Raw genomic sequence first — 22,429 nt, 5'->3', positions numbered from 1 at the left:
CAGACCCACATCCAACCTCCCCCACACACAGACCCACATCCAACTCATATTATGTGCCCTTCCCTCCACTCAGACCCACATCCAACCTCACCCTATCTGCCTCTCTCCCTCACACAGTCCCAGTGTCCCACATCCAACCTCACCCTATCTGCCCCTCACACACAGACCCACATCCATACCTCATCCAATCTTCCCTTCTCCCTCACACAGTGCCACATCCAACCGCACCCTATCTACCCCTCACCCACACACAGACCCACGTCCAACCTTATCCTATCTGCCCCTCTTCCCTCCCAAAGACCCACATCCACCCTCACCGGGCCTTTCCCGCCCTATCTGCCTCTGTGGCATTTTCATAATAGAATATTCACATAACATTTTCAAATATAACTAAAGTTACAAATTATTTGTTCTGAAAATAATGTATTTATTTTTATTTTTTAAATAATGAGACTCATTTTTAGTCTTTCCAAAACTAAACTATTTGCTTGCCTTTAATGTTGTTGTTTTCAGTATGCTGAACGCAATGCTGACAACAGTGATGCTAACAGTCTTGACACATAAATATAGAAATGTTACACTTGTATTCACAGTGTATTAAAGCTATATGAAGGAATAGGCTATGATTACTTGTGAATACAAAACTAAAGAGCAGACAGGACCATAAAACGCCAGTACACTGCTCCCTGTCGCAGGCTGAGACTGAGTGTATATTGCTAATACACTTTATTATCAGGATGTGATATTTGTGTTGTACAACAACCTTACGATATTTATATAAATGCATTTTATACTGTTCAGTGCCGTGGGTGTGCTGTAGCCTTTCTGGTATACAATACTGCAAGAGTACCGTTTTTTTCCCTACAAACCCACAGACAGGTGTTTTTTTCTTTTCCTTTTTACATTGATATTTAATGGCAAGTTTCAGCTATAGCACAAAGTAATCGCTAGAGGGAGCAAGAGACATAAACACAGCATCACAGCACCCAAGATCAATCAATTGTGACCCCGCCTCTTTTTTTCCATTTGTTGTGAAGTGGGCTGCGGTTGCCATTTTGTATTCTTCCTGCTTCTGTGTGATGCCTGCTGATGGTCACCCTGCCTGCAGTGTATACTGATAGGTTCGTTATCTACCTCATGCTTTGATATAAATGTATGATGGGAGTCGTAGTTTGTTTTCTTCTGTTTGTTTCGGTGATGCTAGTGACGTCACTGACAGCCATGCTGGGCTCTAGTACTTAACATTTCAGCGTTCTCCCTGTTCCTGAGAAAGCTGTGTAAACAGGTTAGTAAATCAGCCGTAGCCTGACGTGTGTTTAACTGTGTTTGTATGGATCATGTATGTGTCACTGTATGTATGTGTAATGTGTATGTTTATATCACTGTATGGTGCGCATGCATATGTTACTGTGTGTGATGTGTATGTCACTGTATATGTATATGTCACTGTAGGTAATGTCCATGTATAGGTCACTGTGTGTAATGTGCAAGTATGTATGTAGAACTGTGTGTGATGTATATGTCACTGTGTGTAATGTGCAAGTATGTATGTAGAACTGTGTGTGATGTATATGTCACTGTTTGTGTGATGTTTATTATATGTAACTATGTATGTATCACTATGTAATGTGCATTATGTACGTGTAACTGTATGTGTGTGGTGTTGTGCAGAATATGCTGTGTAACTCCCCCTTGTCTCAGTGTTATGTAGCTCATATTTAGACTATAAAGTTATATGTATTTTGTACTGTGTATTAGTTCATAGTCAAAAGGCAGATCATATGAGACAGAGGAAAATGTTTTGAAGTATTTCTGTATGTAATGTACTAGAGAGGGCTGTGTGTGGGGCATAGGGAACTTCTCTATTATATTATGCATCTGTATAGGTACTACGGGGGTATGTAAGACAGAAGGATCCTCTAGTCTATAATATTATATATCTGATATAAGGAACTGGTGTGTGTCTGTGAGGTAGAGGGAACCACTATTATATTTTATATCTGTATATAAATTCCAGGAGAAGGTGCTGTGTGTTTTGTGATGACGATGGAGCCTCTCCAAACTATTATATATCTTTATAATGTGCTGGAGAGGGGGCTGCATGTTTGTGAGACCTTGGAAACTTCACTTATAATACTATATATCACTATATAAGGTACTGCCGTGGGGGCTGTGTGTGTGAGGCAGAGGGATCCTCTCTATAATATTGTATATAAGGTACTAGAGAGGGGGCTCTGTGTGTGAGAGAAAGAGAGGGAACCTGACTATAATGGGGTTGATTTATCAAGCTGAGGCGGACAGGGGCGCACACACAGCATTGCACACAAGGGCTATTTTGCGCAACGCCGCCCGCCCGCCGACCCACAATGCCACCCCCTGCCAATCACACGTGGACAGGATCTTTCAATTGAAATTTTTCAGATTGAAATTAAGAAGGGTAGGGATGCAGCGGTCTGATGATGACCGCTGCTTGTTAAATACAGAGTGCAGGTTCTCTTGTGAGAACCTGCAGTCGTAGGCAGGCGAAGAGGTTGATAAATCGACCCCACTATATATCTGTATATAAGTTACTGGGGAGGGAGTGGTGTGTGTGTGAAACTTCGAGAACCTCTCTAATTAATAATAAATATCTATCTATCTTATATCAGTATGTCTGTCCCGGGACAGCCGAAGGGTTGAGTCTCGTGCACTCTCATGTTATTTCCCTATTCAGTGTAAGGAAGTTTACAATGAAATCTCATGAGAGTTGAGTCAAATCTCATGAGATCACAGTAAAAGAGTTCACGACCTCAGCACTGCTGATGCTAATTGGCTGCTGTTCATTTCTTCATTTTTTTTAATTTTTTTTTACCTGCAGCTGGGCTGCAGCTGAGTATAACTTTTTACACAGAACTTACTCTGCTGAGCTTAGGAAATTGATACATAGAGATGCTCAGGTGATATTTTCCGGTCAGCTTTTTAGTTATACTGCATCAGTTTAAAGTGATTTAGCATATGAGTATTATGTCTCTTTAAAGGGGCACTGAACCCAATTGTTTTTTCATTTGTGATTCAGATAGAGCATGCAATTTTAAGCTTCTTTCTAATTTACTCCTATTATCAAATTTTCTTCATTCTTTTGGTATCTTTATTTGAAAAGCAAGAATGTAAGTTTAGATGTCGGCCCATTTTTGGTGAACAACCTGGGTTATTCTTGCTGATTGGTTGATAAATTCACCCACCAATAAACAAGTGCTGTCCATGGTCTCAACCAAAAATTGGCTGGCTCCTTAGCTTAGATGCTTTCTTTTTCAAATTAAGATAGCTAGAGAACAAAGAAATTGATAATAGGAGTAAATTTAGAAAGTTGCTTAAAAATGCATGCTCTATCTATCTGAATCACAAAAGAAAAAAATTGGGTTCAGTGTCCCTTTTAAGACCATAACTTGTAGATGGGATCGTTCGCTCAAAAGCCCCCTGAATGAACTGTGTTTTCCATTATCACCTATGGGTAAATGGGGGTAGTGCATTTAGTGGGCTCTTGCAGGGTCCTATCTCCAAGTTAAGCTTTTAATTTTGGTGTCATTTGATTCTGCTTAGTTTGGGGTGTACGTGAATAGTAGTCAGTAAGTGACACAAAGCCTAGTTTTTATATGACAGATGTTTATTTGATGTGTGCATTTGCATTATTGCCTTTTTAAAGTGGATAGGGGCAGAGCATTCAGGGGGCTTTTGAGGGTCCTATACCCAAGTTGGGGTATTGCTTTTAGTGTCATTTTATTCTTCTCTCTCTTTGGGTTTTACTTGGATAATAGTCACTAAGTGACACAAAGCCTAGTTAATATAGGGCAGATGTTTATATGATGTGTGCATTTGCATTATAACCTATGAGAGTGAATAGGGGCAGTGCATTCAGAGGGATTTCGAAGGGTCCAATCCCCAACTTAGAGTCTTAACTTTGTTGTCATTGACTTTTTCTATTGACTTGCATTTAAGCCAATTAGTGCTGTGCTGTTAGAATCAACAGGCGTCAGCACAATGTTATCTATAATATGTGGCTCGCATGAACTAGCATCCCCTGATGTGAAAAGCAAATACAAAAGCATGTGATCATGGGGCTGTCTTTAGGGAGTTATAAACAGACAGAATTTTAGAGGTTTTAAGGTTATAACGTATGTTAATATAACGATGTTGGTTGTGCAAAGCTGAGGAATGGGTAGTAAAGGCATTATCTATCTTTTTATACAATAACAATTTTTGTGTTGACTGTCCCTTTAACTTTGGCGTCATTTAAATCTGTCCAGTCTGGGTCTGTTTTCCCCAGTCTGGGTCTGTTTTCCCCAGTCTGGGTCTGTTTTCCCCAGTCTGGGTCTGTTTTCCCCAGTCTGGGTCTGTTTTCCCCAGTCTGGGTCTGTTTTCCCCAGTCTGGGTCTGTTTTCCCCAGTCTGGGTCTGTTTTCCCCAGTCTGGGTCTGTTTTCCCCAGTCTGGGTCTGTTTTCCCCAGTCTGGGTCTGTTTTCCCCAGTCTGGGTCTGTTTTCTTTACCACCTATTCCAGTGGATAGGGGCAGTGCATTCAGGGGGCTCTTGAGGGGTCTTATCCCCAAACTAGATTCCTAACTTTGGTGTAATTTGATTATGCTCAGTATGGGGTATACTTGGGTAGTAGTCACTAAGTGACACAAAGCCTAGTTTTTATAGGGCAGGTGCATATATGATGTATGTATCACCTATGAGAGTGGATAGGGGCAGTGCATTCAGGGGGCCCTTGGGGGTCCTATCCCCAAGTTATGGTCTTATCTTTGGTAACATTTGCTTAGGCTCAGTCTGGGGTATACTTGGGTAGTAGTCACTAAGTGACACAAAGCCTAGTTTTTTATAGGGCAGATGTTTATGATGTGTGCATTTGCATTATCACCTATGAGAGGGGATGGGACAGTGCATTTAGGTGGCTTTTGAGGGGTCCTATCCCAAAGTTAGGGTCTTAACTTTGGTTTCATTGGATTCTGCTCTGTCTGGGGTATACTTGTGTAGCACATGCTGTGAGGGGCTGTGTAACTCCCCTTGTCTGTATTATGTAGCTTCATATTCAGGCTATAAAGTTATATGTATATTAGTTCATGGTCAAAAAGCAGTTCATATAAGGCAGAGGAAAACCTTTTTAAGTATGTAATGTGCTGGAGAGGGCAGTGTGTGAGACAGAGAAACCTCTCTAATATGTTCCTGTATATAAGGTACTGGGGATGTGTGTGTTACAGAGGGAACCTCTCTGAATATTATATATCTGTATATAAGTTACTGAGGAGGGGATGGTGTGTGCGATTCAGGGAGAACCACTAATATTTTTATATACAGGGGAAAGAGCTGTGTGTTTGCGAGGAAGAGGGAACCTCCCAATGCTATTATATATCTGCAAATAAGGTGCTGTAGAGGGGCTGCATGTTTGTGAGACCATGGGAACCTCTATAATATTTTATATTGGTATATTAGGTACTGCAGAGGGATCCTCTTTTTATAATATTTTATATGTATGTAAGGTACCTGGTAGGTGGCTGTGTGTGAGGCAGAGGGATCCTCTTTATAATATTCTATATCTGTATATAAGATCCTGGAGAGGTGTGAGGCAAAGAGTACCTATCCATAATATAGATTTGAATATAGGAGGGGGCAGTGTGTGAGCAAATATATATATATATATATATATATATATATATATCTATCTCTATCTCTATCTCTATCTCTGTGTAGGTGCTGTGAGTTTGTGAGACAGAGGGAACCTCTCTATAATATATCTGTATACAAGGTGCCAGGGAATGACAGTGAGTGATGAGAATTAACTTCTTTATTATAGTACATATATATGCATATAAGGTGCTCGGGGAGGGGCTGTGTGTGACAGAGGGAACCTTTCTATGATATTTTATATCTGTATAAGGTACTAGGAAGGGGGCTTGTATATATGTGAAGCAGATGGAACCTTTTTATTTTATAATATTATATTGTGTATATATGGTCTTGAGGGGGTGTGTGTGTGTGTAGGCAGAGGGAAACTCTTTATAATATATACGTATAAGATACCTGGTAGGTGGCTGTGTGTGTGAGGCAAATGGATCCTATTTATTTATTTATTTTATTTATTTATTTATTTATTTATATATATATATATATATATATATATATATATATATATATATATATATATATATATATATATATATATATTCTGTATATAAGGTCCTGGAGAGGTGTGAGGCCAAGAGTACCTATCTATAATACATATTTGTATATGGGAGGGGGCAGTGTGTGAGCAAGCATAATTAACCTCTCTTTAATATTATGTCTGTATATAAGGTATTGGCTAGGTGCTGTGAGTTTGTAAGTCAGAGGGAACCTCTCTATATTATATATCTGTATACAAGGTACCAGGGAATGCCAGTGACATTTATACACTCACTCCTCGGGAAGGGTCTGTTTGAGGGAGAGGGGACCTCTCTATAATATATTTGTATATAAGGTACTGGGGGAGGGGGTTGTGTGTCAAGCATACGGAACCTCTCTATAAAGTGCCTGTATATAAGGTACTGGGTAGGTTCTGTATGTGGGGCAGATGGAACCTCTTTATAATAATCTTATATATCTGTGTATAAGATACTGGGTAGGTTCTGTGAGTATGTGAGGCAGAGGGAACCTCTTTATAATAATCTTATATATCTGTGTATAAGATACTGGGTAGGTTCTGTGAGTATGTGAGGCAGAGGGAACCTCTTTATAATAATCTTATATATCTGTGTATAAGATACTGGGTAGGTTCTGTGAGTATGTGAGGCAGAGGGAACCTCTTTATAATAATCTTATATATCTGTGTATAAGATACTGGGTAGGTTCTGTGAGTATGTGAGGCAGAGGGAACCTCTATAATATTATGTATCTGTATATAAAGTACTGGGGAAGGACAGTGGGTGTGTGAGGCAGATGGAACCTTTTTATAATAGTATGTTAAAGCAAACAGAACAAAGGGCACTTCCTAGTGCAGCCAGCTGTAATAAACCCTGTAGAGAGGAGATCTTTTCCATCTCTTTTCTTCACAGGCCAAACTGAATTCACAGTGTTTTTGTGCTCCATGTCCCCAGATTTCTGCACCCCTCCTGGGTCAGCAGATATACAAAGTCCCCAGTGGTAGCCCTTTGTTCTGTTTGCTTTAGAGTTCGATTGGAGTTGACTTATCGAAGGAGCTGCTAACAATCACCAGAGTGCAGTGAGCTGGGATACTGCAAGATCCCAGCCGGCGAAGTTGGGCATTATTTATGCCAAGGCACATTGTGAGTATAATCACCTTAAAGGGACATGAAACCCAATTTTTTTTCTTTCGTGATTTAGAAAGAGCATGCCATTTTAAACAACTTTCTAATTTACTTCTATTATCTAATTTGCTTCATTCTCTTGATATCACTTGCTGAAAAGCATATCTAGATATGCTCAGTAGCTGCTGATTGGTTGCTGCACATAAAGGCCTTGTGTGATTGGCTCACACATGTGCATTGCTATTTTTCCAACAAAGGATATCTAAAGAATTGAGCAAATTAGATAATAGAAGTAAATTGGAAAGTTGTTTAAAATTGCATGCCCTATCTGAATCATGAAAGTTTAATTTTGACTAGACTGTCCCTTTAATTTATATTATAAGAAGTCAGTATATTATTGGCTTCACTAGGAGGCACCTTCTTTCTATCCTTTTTTTAAATTTATAATAGTGTGTGTGTGTGTAAAACAGCCTCATGCAATGGTCTGCGGCCGGCGTTATAACTTTTTATATCTGCAATGCTAAAGCCAGTATTTTTACTAGAACTTCAGATATTGCTTTCAGGAAAGGGATGAAACTTAAAGGGACAGTCTACTCCAAAAAGTGTTATTGTTTAAAAAGATAGATAATACCTTTTTTTTTATTACCCATTTCCCAGTTTTGCATAACCAACATGGTTATATTAATACACTTTTTACCTCTGTGATTACGTTTTTATCTAAGGCTTTTCTAACAGCCCCTTGATCACATTACTTTTTATTTATTATCTATTGGCTTGCATTTTATCTGTCGCTAACAAACCACGGACGTTGGCACAATGTTATCTATATTGCTCACATGAACTAGCAGTCTCCACTTTATGTATTATACTATGTACCAATTTATGTTGCACTTTAACCCTTTCTGTCAAGTGTGCCGCACACTAGTTTGTACTATGTAAGTTGCAGGGATTTCACAGCGACGCACACTGTTTAACCTTTTTACGTCGTTACGGAGTTCTATTCCATCCTAATAGCACTGGGCTTTAGTACCGTTAGGACGTTCTATTCTGTCCTAACTCCTGTGCCCCCTCTGTTGCCGCCACCATGTTGGATTTGGTTGGAGGATGTGCCTAGCACCGCAGGCACTCCCCCAGGATCCAATCAACATGCGGGGGGGGGGGGTGTAACGATCGTCCCCTTCAACACTGTAACAGCCAATGAGGCCTATTTATCAAAGGTCTGTCAGACCTGATCCGACAGTGTGGATCAGGTCCGACAGACCTCGCTGAATGCGGAGAGCAATACACTCTCCGCGTTCAGCATTGCACCAGCAGCTCTTGTGAGCTGCTGGTGCAACGCCGCCCCCTGCAGATTCGCGGCCAAGCAAGTAGGGGGGTGTCAATCAACCCGATCGTACTCGATCGGGTTGAATTGTGGCGATCTCTGTCCGCCTCATCAGAGCAGACAGACAGGGTTATGGAGCAGCGGTCTTTAGACTTCATAACTGCTGTTTCTGGAGAGCCTGCAGGCTCACCAGAAACACGGTCCCTCAAGCTCCATTCGGAGCTTGATAAATGGGCCTCAATGAGTGGGATCATTGGCTGTTAAAAGTGTATCCACTTCCTCTCTTCCCTCACTGCGATCTGAGGGAGAGAGGAAGACAAATTAGCGTGTCTGTGCTTGTGAAAAAAAGAGAGAAAAAAAAATTGCTGCTGATTAGAGTTGCTACTGTCATCAGCCTAATATCACTGTGGTCAGCCTGTTAGGGCTTTAAACAGTGTCCAAAAGTTTTTGTGGGGATCTTTAGTTACGGTTAGCTCCTTTCCTGCTGTTCCCAATCACCGCCCTTCCCAGTGGTGGGCATTGGGTGGGGGTAATTGGGGTGGTTTAGTAGGATTTTGGGGGAGGTGAATTGGGAATTGGTAGAAAACAAATTCTCTTATGGCACGCTATTAAGCAGAAGAGGCTTATGCCATTCTTGCCGAAGATTCAGGCAGTGAAACCCTGTCTGACAGCGCAACCCTTACGGCATCAGATATAGAGCCCCTGAGTGATGTATCTAATGCTGGTGCTCCCTGCCCTCCACCTAAAATGAGGCGTCGCACAAATGACCAAAATTTGACTACCCCCAAATTTAACTGCCCCGGAAATGCCCGAATTTACAGAGACTCCTGGCATCACAACTAATGTTCCAGTATGTGCTCCAATAAATTATCGCTCCCTGATTCTGACAGATACCATGTTTGAGCATATAAACTCTGTGAATGCAGTACTGGGTATACCTGGGCATTTCACATCTACCAGGGTAAAGAGAGCCACTTAGATTCACCTGGATGCCCAGATTCAGTTGGCACAAGTGGGAAAATTGTTGTGGGATCTCCTACTACCCCTGCTAAACAAAGGGTACTATTTGTGGCTCGATAATTTCTACACCAGTACAGAGCTATTAAAAGTTTTATTTTACTTTGAAACTGTGGCCTTTGACACAACGTGAAAAAAATCACAAAGGTTTTCCCCAGAAGCTGACGTATGGGGGGGGGGAGAAAATAGGGGCACAACGTCGGCTTTACGCTACTGGCTCTTCGGTACACTGATAAAAAAAAAAAAGATGTGTACATGCTCTGCACAATTAAGCTACAGTGCCAGTGTCTGAAGGGAAGATCTGCACAGATCCTAAAGCCAAAGTGCATTGTGGAGTACAACAAAAACATTGGGGGGGGGGTAGATTTAGCTGACCAGTGCCTGCATCCATATCTAATTCAATGAAAAACAAGAACTTGGGACAAAAAAGTCGCCTTTTAGATTATGCAGATCAGTGTATAATGTGTATGTGCTCTACAAAAAAGCAGGCACAGGGAAACTACTTTTTTGGAATTTTTGTTAATGTAACATCTGATATTTTGTTTAACCAGACCCTAAATCCTCCCACCGTTCGTTCTGAAAATGTCCAGCAACTCTGCGGCAGGCATTTCCTACTAGGATCCCCCCCCCCCCCCACTGCCTGCAAAAGAACACCCCAGAAAAAAATGCAGACCTGGCCTCTGTATCACTAATTGCTTTAGAATATCACACAGAGTTAAACTTTTAATTGAAAGCAATCTGTATGTGTTCCTGATTTATTTTATTATTCTGTATTCCTAACTTCATAAATCCCTGAACTTGTCCTGCCCCTTTTATATGTTAAGCCCATCCACTTTAAGACCATGATAAGTAATACAAAACAACTAAAATCCTCCTTTTAGAATATCCACTTTTGCAAATGGTATGTCATGATGGGGGTAATTTTCATTCCTGGGCTGCCATACTGTCTCAAAGGCAACATAGGTCCGGAAAATCAATGTGCCAAATTTCCATGTAAATGGGCAGGCCCCATTGGGCCCTGTAACTTCCTGAAACCCATAAAACCTGTGCATGGGGGGTATTGTACTCATGGGTAATCACTGAACACAAATGTGGGTGTATTATAGCAGTAAAACATATGATGATAGAAACCACAAAAAGGCAGTGTTTTTGTAATAAACTAAAAATAAAATATTAATACTACATTTGGCCATATGTTGTGGCTATAAAAAAGACTAAACATAAGCCTTTTGGAATACCCTGGGTTGTCTTCTGCAAATGGTATGCCATGATGGGGTAATTTTCATTCCTGGGCTGCTATGTCTCAAAGAGGACATAGGCCCAGAAAATCAAGGTGCCAAATTTCCACGCATGAAGGCTGAAATGGGCAGACCCCATATTTGGCCCTGTAACTTCTGTAAACCCCATAAAACGTGTACATGGGGGGTACTGTTGTATTCGTAGGACATTGGCAAACACGAATATGTGTGTTTTATAGCAGCAAAACATATAAGGATGATGACAGAAACAGCCAAAATGCATACAAAAAAATGACCACTACATTTTGCCAGGTGTTGTGATTAAGGGGTTTCACAAAAAGATGTGACATTGCCCTTTTGGATTACCCTGGGGTGTCTACTTTTGTAAATAGTATGCCATGATGGGGTAATTTTCATTCCTGGGCTGCTATAATGTATGAAAGGTGACTTAATCCCAGAAAATAAATGTGCCAAATTTCTATGTAAATGGATAGGCCCTATAAATTCCAGAAGTCTCAGAAAACCTGTACATGGGGGGGTATCGTTATACTCGTGGGACATCGCTGAACACAAGTATGGGTGTTTTATTGCAGTAATCTATATCAGGATGATGATATTCACAATAAAATTTTTGGCAAACCGAAAATTTCTTAATTGCTCACACTAACTTAGAATGTTTTAATATAAAATTACAGTTTAGAAATAAATATTTGGTGCTAAAAGAAAGCCCTATCTGTCCTCTAAAAAACAATATATAATTAGTGTGGGTGCACTTAAAGTGAATGTAAATGTTTAAAAATTCAATTAAAAACAGGGGCACTTTTCATTCATCAAAATTTACATTTCACTCCTGTTGTGAAAAAAAAACGTACCTTTTTAATCTTGACAGCAGCTCCAGCTTCCTCCACCCATTGCAAAGCCTCTTCCTCGGTCTAAAATTAGGAATCCGGCTTCTGCCAATCACAGTGTTGAATCAGACACTGATTCCCCCGGGGGGAAGCCGTAATTGGAGGATGACCTATCCATCATTTCTGACATCCGAAATGGCTTGCGATGACCGGAGGAAGCTGGAGCTGCTGTCAAGTTTAAAAGGTAATTTTTTTTATATTTTTTTTTTTTCACAACAGGAGTGAAATGTAAATTTTGATGAATTAAAGTACCCCTGTTTTTAATAGAATTTTTAAAAACGGGCACTTTAAAATCCCAACAAATGTCTAACAGTACTGTAATAATTGAGATTTTCCAGTGAGCACTCTCCAATCAGAAAACCTTATTAGGTGCTCACGCTCATCTCTACTGCAGTATTTGTTTCTACTTATGCAGATATTTATTTTTCCACTTTTGAAGCCAAATACCTCAGTGGTTGATAAATGAAATATGTATTTTTATAAACAATGAAATAATTGGTGTAGACTGTCCCTTTAATCTAAAAAAAATATATTTTTGTTTTTATCTGATCGAAAAAATAATCATCCAAATGATTGATTATGAAAAAAATTATTAGTTACAGCCCTAATATAAGGTACATGGGAAGGGGTTGTGTGTCTGTCTGAGGTAAAGGGAACCTCTATACACACCTAGGCCAGGTGTGAGACACGGTGGCGGTGTTGGCATCTTACTCTCCTGCTCCTATCAGTACCTATCCCCATTTCCATCTCTCTCCATTTCTTCCTTTGAAGTCCACTGCATTCGCCTGTTCTCCCCTCTCTCTCAGAGTGGCAGTTATCTATCGCCCCCCTGGACCAACTTCCCAATTCCTTGACAACTTTGCTGCCTGGCTTCCTTACTTTCTCTCCACAAATACACCTGCTCTAATCCTAGGGGACTTCAACATCCCCACTGACAACCCATCTGCCCCTGCTGCCTCTAAACTTCTCTCACTCACTAACTCCTTCGGCCTCTCACAATCCACCCTATTCCCTACCCACCGCGATGGACACTCAATTGATCTGGTATTCTCCTATCTCTGCTCTCTCTCTAATGTTGCATGTCGCCCATTTCCCATCTCAGACCACCATCTGCTCACCTTTAATCCTAATATAGATACTAAACCTACTTCCCCCTCTCGCCCCCGCACCAGCAGAAATCTGCACACTGTGGACGCTCCCCAACTCTCCAATCTTATTCAACCAGGCCTCCCCCACACTTCCATGATATCCTGCCCTGACCTTGCTATAACCCACTATAACAATACTCTCTCTGCTGCACTTGACACTCTCGCTCCACCCCAACCTCGCAAAGCCCCATGTCGTCAGCTCCAACCCTGGCACTCCCAACAAACGCGTCCCCTACAAAAATGCTCCCGCACTACTGAGCGTGTCTGGAGGAAATCCCGCTCTGAACATGATTTCATGCACTATAAGTTCATTCTCTACTCTTACACCTCTGCACTTCGCTTAGCTAAGCAAACCTACTTCTCCTCTCTTATATCCACTCACTCCTCAAAACCTAAAATACTCTCTTCTCTATTTTCAACTCTCTCCTCTACCCACCTTCACCACCCCCCTCATCTGCAGTCAGTGCTCAAGACCTCGCTGACTATTTTCTCAATAAAACACTTGCAATCCGAGGAAACATCCCAACACAAACCTGCAATCTCCCAACTCTGCTCCCAGTCACCCCCTCTGCCACTCTCTGCACCCTCCTCCCAACCACTGAGAGTGAAATGGCTTCCCTTTTTGTCTTCCTCACACCTCACTACCTGCCCACTTGACCCTATTCCTTCACATCTAATCCCTCCTCTGTCTACTACCCTCACTCCGGCTCTTACTCACATATTTAACCTATCCCTTTCTACCGGCTCATTCCCTGCCTCCTTCAAACATGCAAAGGTCACCCCCATCTTCAAAAAACCCTCCCTCGACCCTAACTCCCATGCAAACTACCGCCCCATATCACTGCTCCCACTAGCTTCAAAACTCCTTGAAAAACTAGTTTTCAATCGCCTAACCCACTTCCTGTCCTCCAACTCATTGCTCGACCCCCTGCAATCTGGCTTCCGTCCCCAACACTCAACTGAAACTGCCCTCACCAAGGTTACTAACAATCTCCTTTCTGCTAAAAACAAAGGCTACTACTCTATACTCATCTTACTTGACCTATCTGCTGCCTTTGACACTGTTGACCATACCCTTCTCCTACGGTCTCTCAGTTCTCTTGGTCTCTGTGACACTGCCCTCTCCTGGATTCACTCTTATCTCTCTAACAGATCCTTCTCAGTCTCTTTTGCTGGTGACTCCTCCTCTCTATTGCCCCTGTCTGTTGGAGTACCTCAAGGCTCTGTCCTGGGTCCTCCTACTCTTCTCTATTTACACTTCTTCATTGGGTAAACTTATCAACAGCTATGGCTTCAGCTATCACCTCTATGCTGATACCCAGATCTACCTTTCCACCCCTGCACTCTCTCCTTCTGTCAACTCTCACATCAGCGACTGCTTATCTGGCATTTCCTCCTGGATGGCCTCTCACCACCTAAAAATAAATATGTCCAAGACCGAACTACTTCTAATTCCCCCCTGTAGCTCCACTCCAGTCTCTAATTTTTCTATCACTGTTGGCGGCACCACTATCTCCCCATCACCCCAAGTCCGCTGCTTTGGAGTCACGCTTGACTCAAATCTGTCCTTCATTCCCCACATCCAACTGCTCTCTTCATCCTGCCGCAACCACCTACGCAATATCTCCAAAATTCGCCTCTTTCTGAGTGCTGAAACTACCAAACAGCTCATCCACTCCCTGGTAATTTCCCGACTTGACTACTGTAACAACTTACTAACTGGCCTCCCTCTCTCCCCTCCAATCCGTCCTAAATGCATCTGCCAGACTAATCCACCTCTCTCGACGCTCTGTTTCTTCTGCGCCTCTCTGTGTGTCCCTTCACTGGCTCCCCATTCACAACAGAGTTAAATTCAAAATTCTCACGCTGACTTACAAAGCCCTCACCAATGCTGCCCCACCCTACCTGTCCTCACTCATCAACAAATATACTCCTGCCCGTCCCCTAAGATCCAACAACGACCTGCTTCTTGCGTCATCTACCATCACCTCCTCTCATTCTAGACTACAGGACTTCTGTCGTGCGGCACCAACCCTCTGGAACGCACTTCCTCGAGATGTCAGACTTGCCCCTAACCTCTCCTCCTTTAAACGTTCCCTGAAGACCTTTCTGTTCAGGGAAGCTTATCACCCGACTTATTAACAAACTAACCAATTAACTAACAGTTGCCCTCTATCTCCTCACTAATATCATTCTCACCTCTGCAGTCCCCACCTCCTGTTTCCAATCCTCCTACCCATCTAGATTGTAAGTTCCCATGGGAACAGGGCCCTCAATTCCCCTTGTATTTGTCTGTAAAATTGTGTCTTATCGTATTGTTTCTCCACTGTACTGTTATCCTTGTATCCATGGGCAGCGCTGCAGAATCTGTTGGCGCTTTATAAATAAAGAATAATAATATACAATATTATGTCTGTAAATTAGGTACTAGGAAGGTGCTGTGAAGCAGAGGGACCTCTGTATATATGGTACTGGGGGATGGGGCTGTGTGTGTGTGTATGGCAAAGAGAACCTCTATAATATGTCTGTATATAAGGTACTTTGGATAGGCAGTAAATGTGTGAGGCACATGGACAATATTAACAGGCAGGTAAAACTGACCACCCATACTTGCAACCAGTGAACTCCCTTAATAAAAGGCAATATAAGAACACAGAAGCGCACATGGCCCAATATTGTTTGGTAACAAATATAAATAAAGTATCAGATGGATACACTCACATTTGGTGCAGCACCCTTAGTGGTGCAGATGAGACGGTCTGGGGTCAGTGATCAGTCACCCAGAAGACTGACCTCCGGTGGATGTTCAGTAATCTGCAGATAATAAGGACACAAGTGCCTATATGACCTAGTAGTACAGGCAAGATCAAATGTGATGATGTATATTGCACTCACATTTGGTTGAGCACCTTCTCTGGTGCAAACTAGGCAGGCTGGGCTCAATACACTCAACCAGCAGACTTTTAACCATAGATCTGGAACTCCTCAGAATCACAGATAGAGATGTGGACAGTAGTAGGCAGGGTAGTAGAAAAAATAGTCCGACAGCAAGTGGTTATAGTATATATAAAAAAAAATACTACATTTATTAAAATAATATAATAAAAGCAACGCGTTTCTCAGCCCAACAATGTCTGTTTCATCAGGCTTAAAGGGACAGTCCACTCCAAAAAAATTGTTTGTTTTAAAAAAAGATAGATTATCCCTTTTTATTACCCATTCCCCAATTTTGCAGAGCCAACATGGTTATATTAAAGGGACAGTCTATAATAGAATTTTTATTGTTTTAAAAGCTAGATCATTTCTGTGATTACCTTGCTTCTAAGCCTCTGCAGACTGCCCCCTTAGCTCAGTTCTTTGGCAGACATTAACAGTAAAGTGTTATCTATCAAAAGACACGTGGAGTGCTCTTCTTTCATGCAGCTGTGAATACATTTTGGTGCACCCGGGGCTGAATGATTCTGGAGTGCGGTCTGTATTGTATGTATGTATGTATATGTGTGTGTGTCCGTGTGTCCATGACTCTCCCCATGTTAGTAGCCAAAATATGTGGTAAAGTTATATGATAATAAATTTACATTTGTGATTTGAGATAATAAAAATAATTAAAAATGCATAATAATAAAATATAAGATGGACATTTCCATGAGTTAACAGTATATTGTCCATTAAAGTATATGGGATATATAATATTTAAAGGTACAGTCTAGTCCAAAATAAACTTTCATGATTCAGATAGAGAATGCCATTTAAAGCAATTTTCCAATTTACTTCTATCACCAATTTTGCTTTGTTCTCTTGCTATTCTTAGTTGAAAGCTAAACCTAGGAGGTTCATATGCTAATTTCTAAACTCTTGAAGGCTGCCTCTTTTCTCAGGGCATTTTGACAGTTTTTCATCACTAGAGGGTGTTAGTTCATGTGTGTCATATAGATAACACAGTGCGCATGCACGTAGAGTTAATGTGAGCCAGCTCTGATTGGCTAAAATGAATGTCTGTCAAGAACTGAAATAAGGGGGAAGTTTGCAGAGGCTTAGATACAAGGTAATCACAGAGGTAAAAAGTGTATTTATATAACTGTGTTGGTTGTGCAAAACTAGGGAATGGGTAATAAAGGGTTTATCTAGCTTTTTAAACAATACAAATTCTGGTGTAGACTGTCCCTTTAACTTAAGATTTGATAATTTATAATCACTAATGGCTAAATTTGTTTAGTGGTACTTTATAGAGGTTTCATTTATCATTTGGCAAGCTATATGCAGGCACACACAACATACATGTTATAATGTTTATTACATTTAATCTATATAATTTTATATATTTTAAACAAGATTAATATTTTATTATATAATCTATCAAATGTTCAGAAGATTTTTTTTATTTATTTTTTTATATTTGTATGCTAGATTATTTATTTCTGTAGCATTTTAGTATGTGCCCCACTATATATTAGAGCTGCGCATCTTCACCTGTCTCACGATTCGATTACGATTATCATCGTAACGATTCGATACGATTCGATTCTACGATGCATCGCGATGCATCACGATTACTGCCCATGATTTTCATGATCTTGTTCTATTCCATATTTTATATATATACATACACACACACATACAATCCAAAAAAAATAAAAAAAAATAATAATATATATATATATATATATATATATATATATATATATATATATATATATATATATATATATATATATATATATATATATACACACACACGCACACACAGTCATTGTCTAATGTTGTCTATAGGAGAATAAAAAAAAAATAACAGAACTACACTTCAAACTAAGATGATTATACCAATATTTTGCCAATACTAAAACACTGACAAAGTAATAAAGTTGTCTAATAACTAATTCAGTTAGTGCTTTCAGCAGTTTGCAAGGCTGGTGGTAGTGGTATAAGGGATTATCTTAGTGGGGGATGGTAAAGTTAGTGTTGTGAGAGGTTTAATATTAAGTTTGGTAGGGGATTCAGGTGGTAAGGGGTAAATTATGGTGTATTATATAGTGATGCTTGGTGCATGTATACAAGTTTTTTTATCTTTGGCTCAGAGTAATGTATTGCAGCTGGAAGGTGAGGGGTTAATAAATTAATGCATAAGGATAGAAGTATACATATGGGTGAGAGAGCACGTTCAAGAAGTTATTTAAGAGTTAGCACAACACGCTACTAAATACAAGTACATTTTGAAATAGTCCGTTATGTGATCAGGGGGCTGTCAGAAGAGGCTTAGATACAAGGTAGAGGTAAAAAAGTATATTAATATAACAGTGTTGGTTGTGCAAAACTGGGGAATGGGTAATACATAATCCATTTATCTTTTAAAACAATAACAATTATATTGTAGACTGTCCCTTTAAATATCTTACTGGTAACAATCTAAGTTCAATACCTGGTTTATTCATTATAGTTTTTAAATTAATACATTTTGTAGCAGATTTCTTGCATTGGTTTTGTATTTATGCTAACCACATGTTTGTTTGTGTTTAGCAACTAGATGCATAATAGTGTGGTGTTTTATGTATTTCAAGCTGTTTCTTGCATTGAGCAGGTTAAATACAGTAAGGTGTATATAGGTTATGATCAGCCTCTATTTATTTTTCTTGCTTTGAGAAGGTTGGCATCAAAATTTACATTCACTTTAAAGTGCCCGGTTTTTAAAAATTCAATTAAAAACTGGGGCACTTTAATTCATCAAAATTTACATTTCACTCATGTTGTGAAAAAATTTTCTAATCTTGACAGCCGATCCAGCTTCCTCCACCCGTTGTGATTGGAGGATGACCGATCCATCATTTCTGACGTCAGAAATGGCTTGTGACGACCGGTGGAAGTTGGAGCGGCTGTCAAGTTTAAAAGGTATTTTCTCAACACTCGTGAAATGTAAATTTTGATGAATGAAAGTGCCCCTGTTTTTAATCAAATTTTAGAAAACCGGGCACTTTAGCATCAAAATTTACATTCACTTTAAATACAGTAAGGTGTTTAAGCCATTATTTTTCTTGCAGGAAAGGGACTAAGGTTCTTTGTGTCACAACAGTACAGTATTTCAAAATCTATAGAGTAATATAAACCACACCTAAACTCTAATCTAAGAACAACATTTTTGCTTGACTGTTTTGTAGTCTGTTGTGGACACTTTATAGCCTACATCCTGCATTAGCCACAAAGGGAAAACCCCACAAAATCCAACAACTATACATGTAGTATCAATCTAAATGAATACTTTGTCAATATATGAAGCTTTTTTTAATTTAATCAAGGAAATGCTTCACATCACTTCTATATTGTTTAAAGGGACAGTCTACACTAAAATTGTTATTGTTTAAAAAGAAAGATAATGCCTTTTACTACCCATTCCTCAGGTTTGCACAAAATATATATATATACACACACACACACACACGTGGCCCTCGTTTTACAACGGTTCAATTTACACCGTTTCAGAATAACAACCTTTTTTTCCAGTCATGTGACTGCTATTGAAAAGCATTGAGAAGCAGTGCATTTATTCAAATAGCCAGTAGGTGGAGCTGTCCGCTTGTGTTGCAGCAAAGCCAAGCAAGCTGAAATTCATCGGTTTAACCAGACCTGAGCTATCGAGCAGATTTCAAAGGAATAAGATCTTCCTGTCTATAAATTGGTCCAGATTGGAATGCATAGAAAGAAATGTTTGCAGAAAAATGCAAGTGAAGTCTGTGTTGTGTGATTATTTTAATAGGTTTATAATGCTGTTTAGCATTTAAAGTCTTCATTTCAAAGCTTTAAAAATAATGTATTAGGTGTTACTTATGACAATTTTGAGAGGGGCATGGAACCTATCTCCCTCACTTCCCATTGACTTACATTATAAACTGGGTTTCAATTTACAACGGTTTCGATTTACAACCATTTCTTCTGGAACCTAACCCCGGCATAAACTGAGGGATATGGATATATATATATATATATATATATATATATATATATATATATATATATATATATATATATATATATATATATATATATATATATATATATATATATATATATATATATATATTTAAACCATTAAATTTCTTCCTGTTTCTAAGCCACTATAGACAGCCTTTTATCACATGCTTTTTTTTAAAATTTGCTTTCTTCTATAAGATACAAGTCCACAGATTCATCCTTTACTTGTGGGATATTATCCTCCTGCTAACAGGAAGTGGCAAAGAGCACCACAGCAGAGCTGTCTATATAGCTCCTCCCTTAGCTCCACCCCCCAGTCATTCTTTTTGCCTACTCTAAGTACTAGGAAGGGTAAAGTGAAAGAGGTGATAAAATGTTAGTTTTTATTTTCTTCAAGCAAGAGTTTTTTTATTTTAAATGCTACTGGTGTGTACTATTTACTCTCAGGCAGCAGATGGATGAAGACTTCTGCCTGGAGGCTGATGATCTTAGCAGTTGTTACTAAGATCCAGTGCAGTTCCCACAGAATGGCCGAGGAGTACTTAAGAAACTTCAGTGTGAGGAACTTTTTTCATGCTATAAGCAGTGAGGTATGTTCAGTCATTTTTTTTTTTTCTGGAGAGACTGTGTTATTTCAGAATTGGCTGACAGCATCCCCATGAGGGAAAGGGTAAGCAGTAATCCTAAAGTTTTTATAGAGGGGTATTACTGAGCTTGCATATATGGGCTATATAAAAATGGTTGACACTGATGTTTGAATGTTTGTGGGCAAACGTTTACATGTTTGGGAGTGCAGTTAACGTTTTTAAAGGAAGATACTTTTTATGCTTTATTTAAGAAGGGTACACATGACTTCATTTCTGGGTTTATGAACCCACATGGCTAGGTTTTTAGACCGGTCTGGTGCGGTTAATTTGGGCTGTGAGTCATCGAGTGATATGGGCGGGCCTATTTTCGCGCCTCAGTTGCGCAGTTGTTTTTCTCAAGCAAGCTCCAGATCCGGTGGGCCTTTGTGAGCTGTATTAGGCCAAAACGAAGGTTTAACCCGGTTTTACAGACCCCTGAGGGCAGGTAGGCGCCACAGCAGAGCTGTGGCGAGGTGCAGGGGGTGATTTTGATTGAAATAAAAGTTTTTTTTATTTTTCCGTTTTTTTCCTGTAAGGGTTAAGTATTCCTTTCCTTGTGGGGCAAACTTAGCTGCAGAATTGGGATGCTTCTACCATAAAATTGGGACAATTTGATTGTTTTTAAGCCATTTTGGAAAAATTGTATGCTTTTTTTTTTCTCTTAAAGGCGCAGTACCGTTTTTTTTTTTTTAAGATTGTTTTTTTTTTTTTTTTACTAAATAAAGTGTTTTCAAGCCTTTTTGTGTTCATTACTAGCCTGTTTAACATGTCTGACATTGAGGAAAGCCAATGTTCCATGTGTTTAGAAGCCATTGTGGAACCCCCACTTAAAATGTGTCCCTCAAGTACTGAAAGGGCCTTACATTGCAAAGAACATATTTTAGCTGATAAAAGTATGTCTCAGGATGATTCTCAGTCAGAAGAGAATCAGGTTATGCCATCTACTTCTCCCCAAGTGTCACAACCTTTAACGCCCGCACAAGCGACGCCAAGTACTTCTAGTGCATCTAATTCTTTCACCCTGCAAGATATGGCCGCAGTTATGTCTACTACCCTCACAGAGGTATTATCTAAACTGCCAGGTTTGCAGGGGAAGCGCAGTAGGTCCGGTATAAGAGTAAATGCTGAGCCCTCTAACGCTTTATTAGCCATCTCCGATGTACCCTCACAATGCTCTGAATTGGGGGTAAGGGAATTGCTGTCTGAGGGAGAGCTTTCTGATTCAGGAAAGATGTTCCCTCAAACAGACTCAGATATGACAGCTTTTAAAGGGCCACTGTAAGTAAATATTTTCTATGCCTGTTACTAACTAACTACCCCAAATACGCTTTTTATCAAAAGCATTTCATTAACATATCTCTACCGTATATCAGAAATCTTGTCTGCAAATTTAATTGTTTTCCAAACCCACTCCGTGGGTATCCTTTGCTCTGTACCAATCCGTTTACAATACCTAGGTTTCAAAATGGCGCTTTAAACACAAAGTTATTGGTTTAAGTATTTTGAACATGCAGTGCTGAAAATAGTGGGCAGGATAACGTGACATCATCGGCGAATAAAAGATATATAACTTTTAGAACGTTATGAAACTTCGTTTTGGAGAAAATATAGGTCAGTAGGTTTTAATTAATGTTTATTAACTTTAATATGTTGGTTGTTTAGCTTAAAAAGTATAACAGAAAGTAACCCTTTAAGTTTAAGCTTGAACACCTCCGCTTGTTACTCAGGGAGGTTTTAGCGACTCTGGATGACTGTGACCCTATTGTAATTCCTCCAGAGAAATTGTGTAAAATGGATAGATATCTAGAGGTTCCTACTTGCACTAATGTTTTTCCGGTCCCTAAGAGGATTTCGGACATTGTTACAATGGAGTGGGATAGACCAGGTATTCCTTTTTCTCCCCCTCCTACTTTTAAGAAAATGTTTCCCA

General features: G+C 39.8%; 1 protein-coding gene across 1 annotated transcript in view; it reads left to right on the top strand.

The window, feature by feature from the left end:
- Positions 1 to 1,097: 1,097 nt before the first annotated feature.
- LOC128657352 (gastrula zinc finger protein XlCGF48.2) overlaps positions 1,098 to 22,429 on the top strand; it is a 292,924-nt gene continuing 271,592 nt past the window's right edge. The window contains exon 1 of the mRNA XM_053711666.1: positions 1,098 to 1,121. The gene's annotated coding sequence lies outside the window, so the exon portion shown is untranslated. The remainder of the gene's footprint in view (positions 1,122 to 22,429) is intronic.

Source organism: Bombina bombina, chromosome 4 (genome assembly GCF_027579735.1).
Source record: "Bombina bombina isolate aBomBom1 chromosome 4, aBomBom1.pri, whole genome shotgun sequence".
Lineage (NCBI taxonomy): Eukaryota > Metazoa > Chordata > Amphibia > Anura > Bombinatoridae > Bombina > Bombina bombina.
Note: the sequence above shows the minus strand (reverse complement) of the source record. Positions and strands in the feature narration are given on the sequence as shown.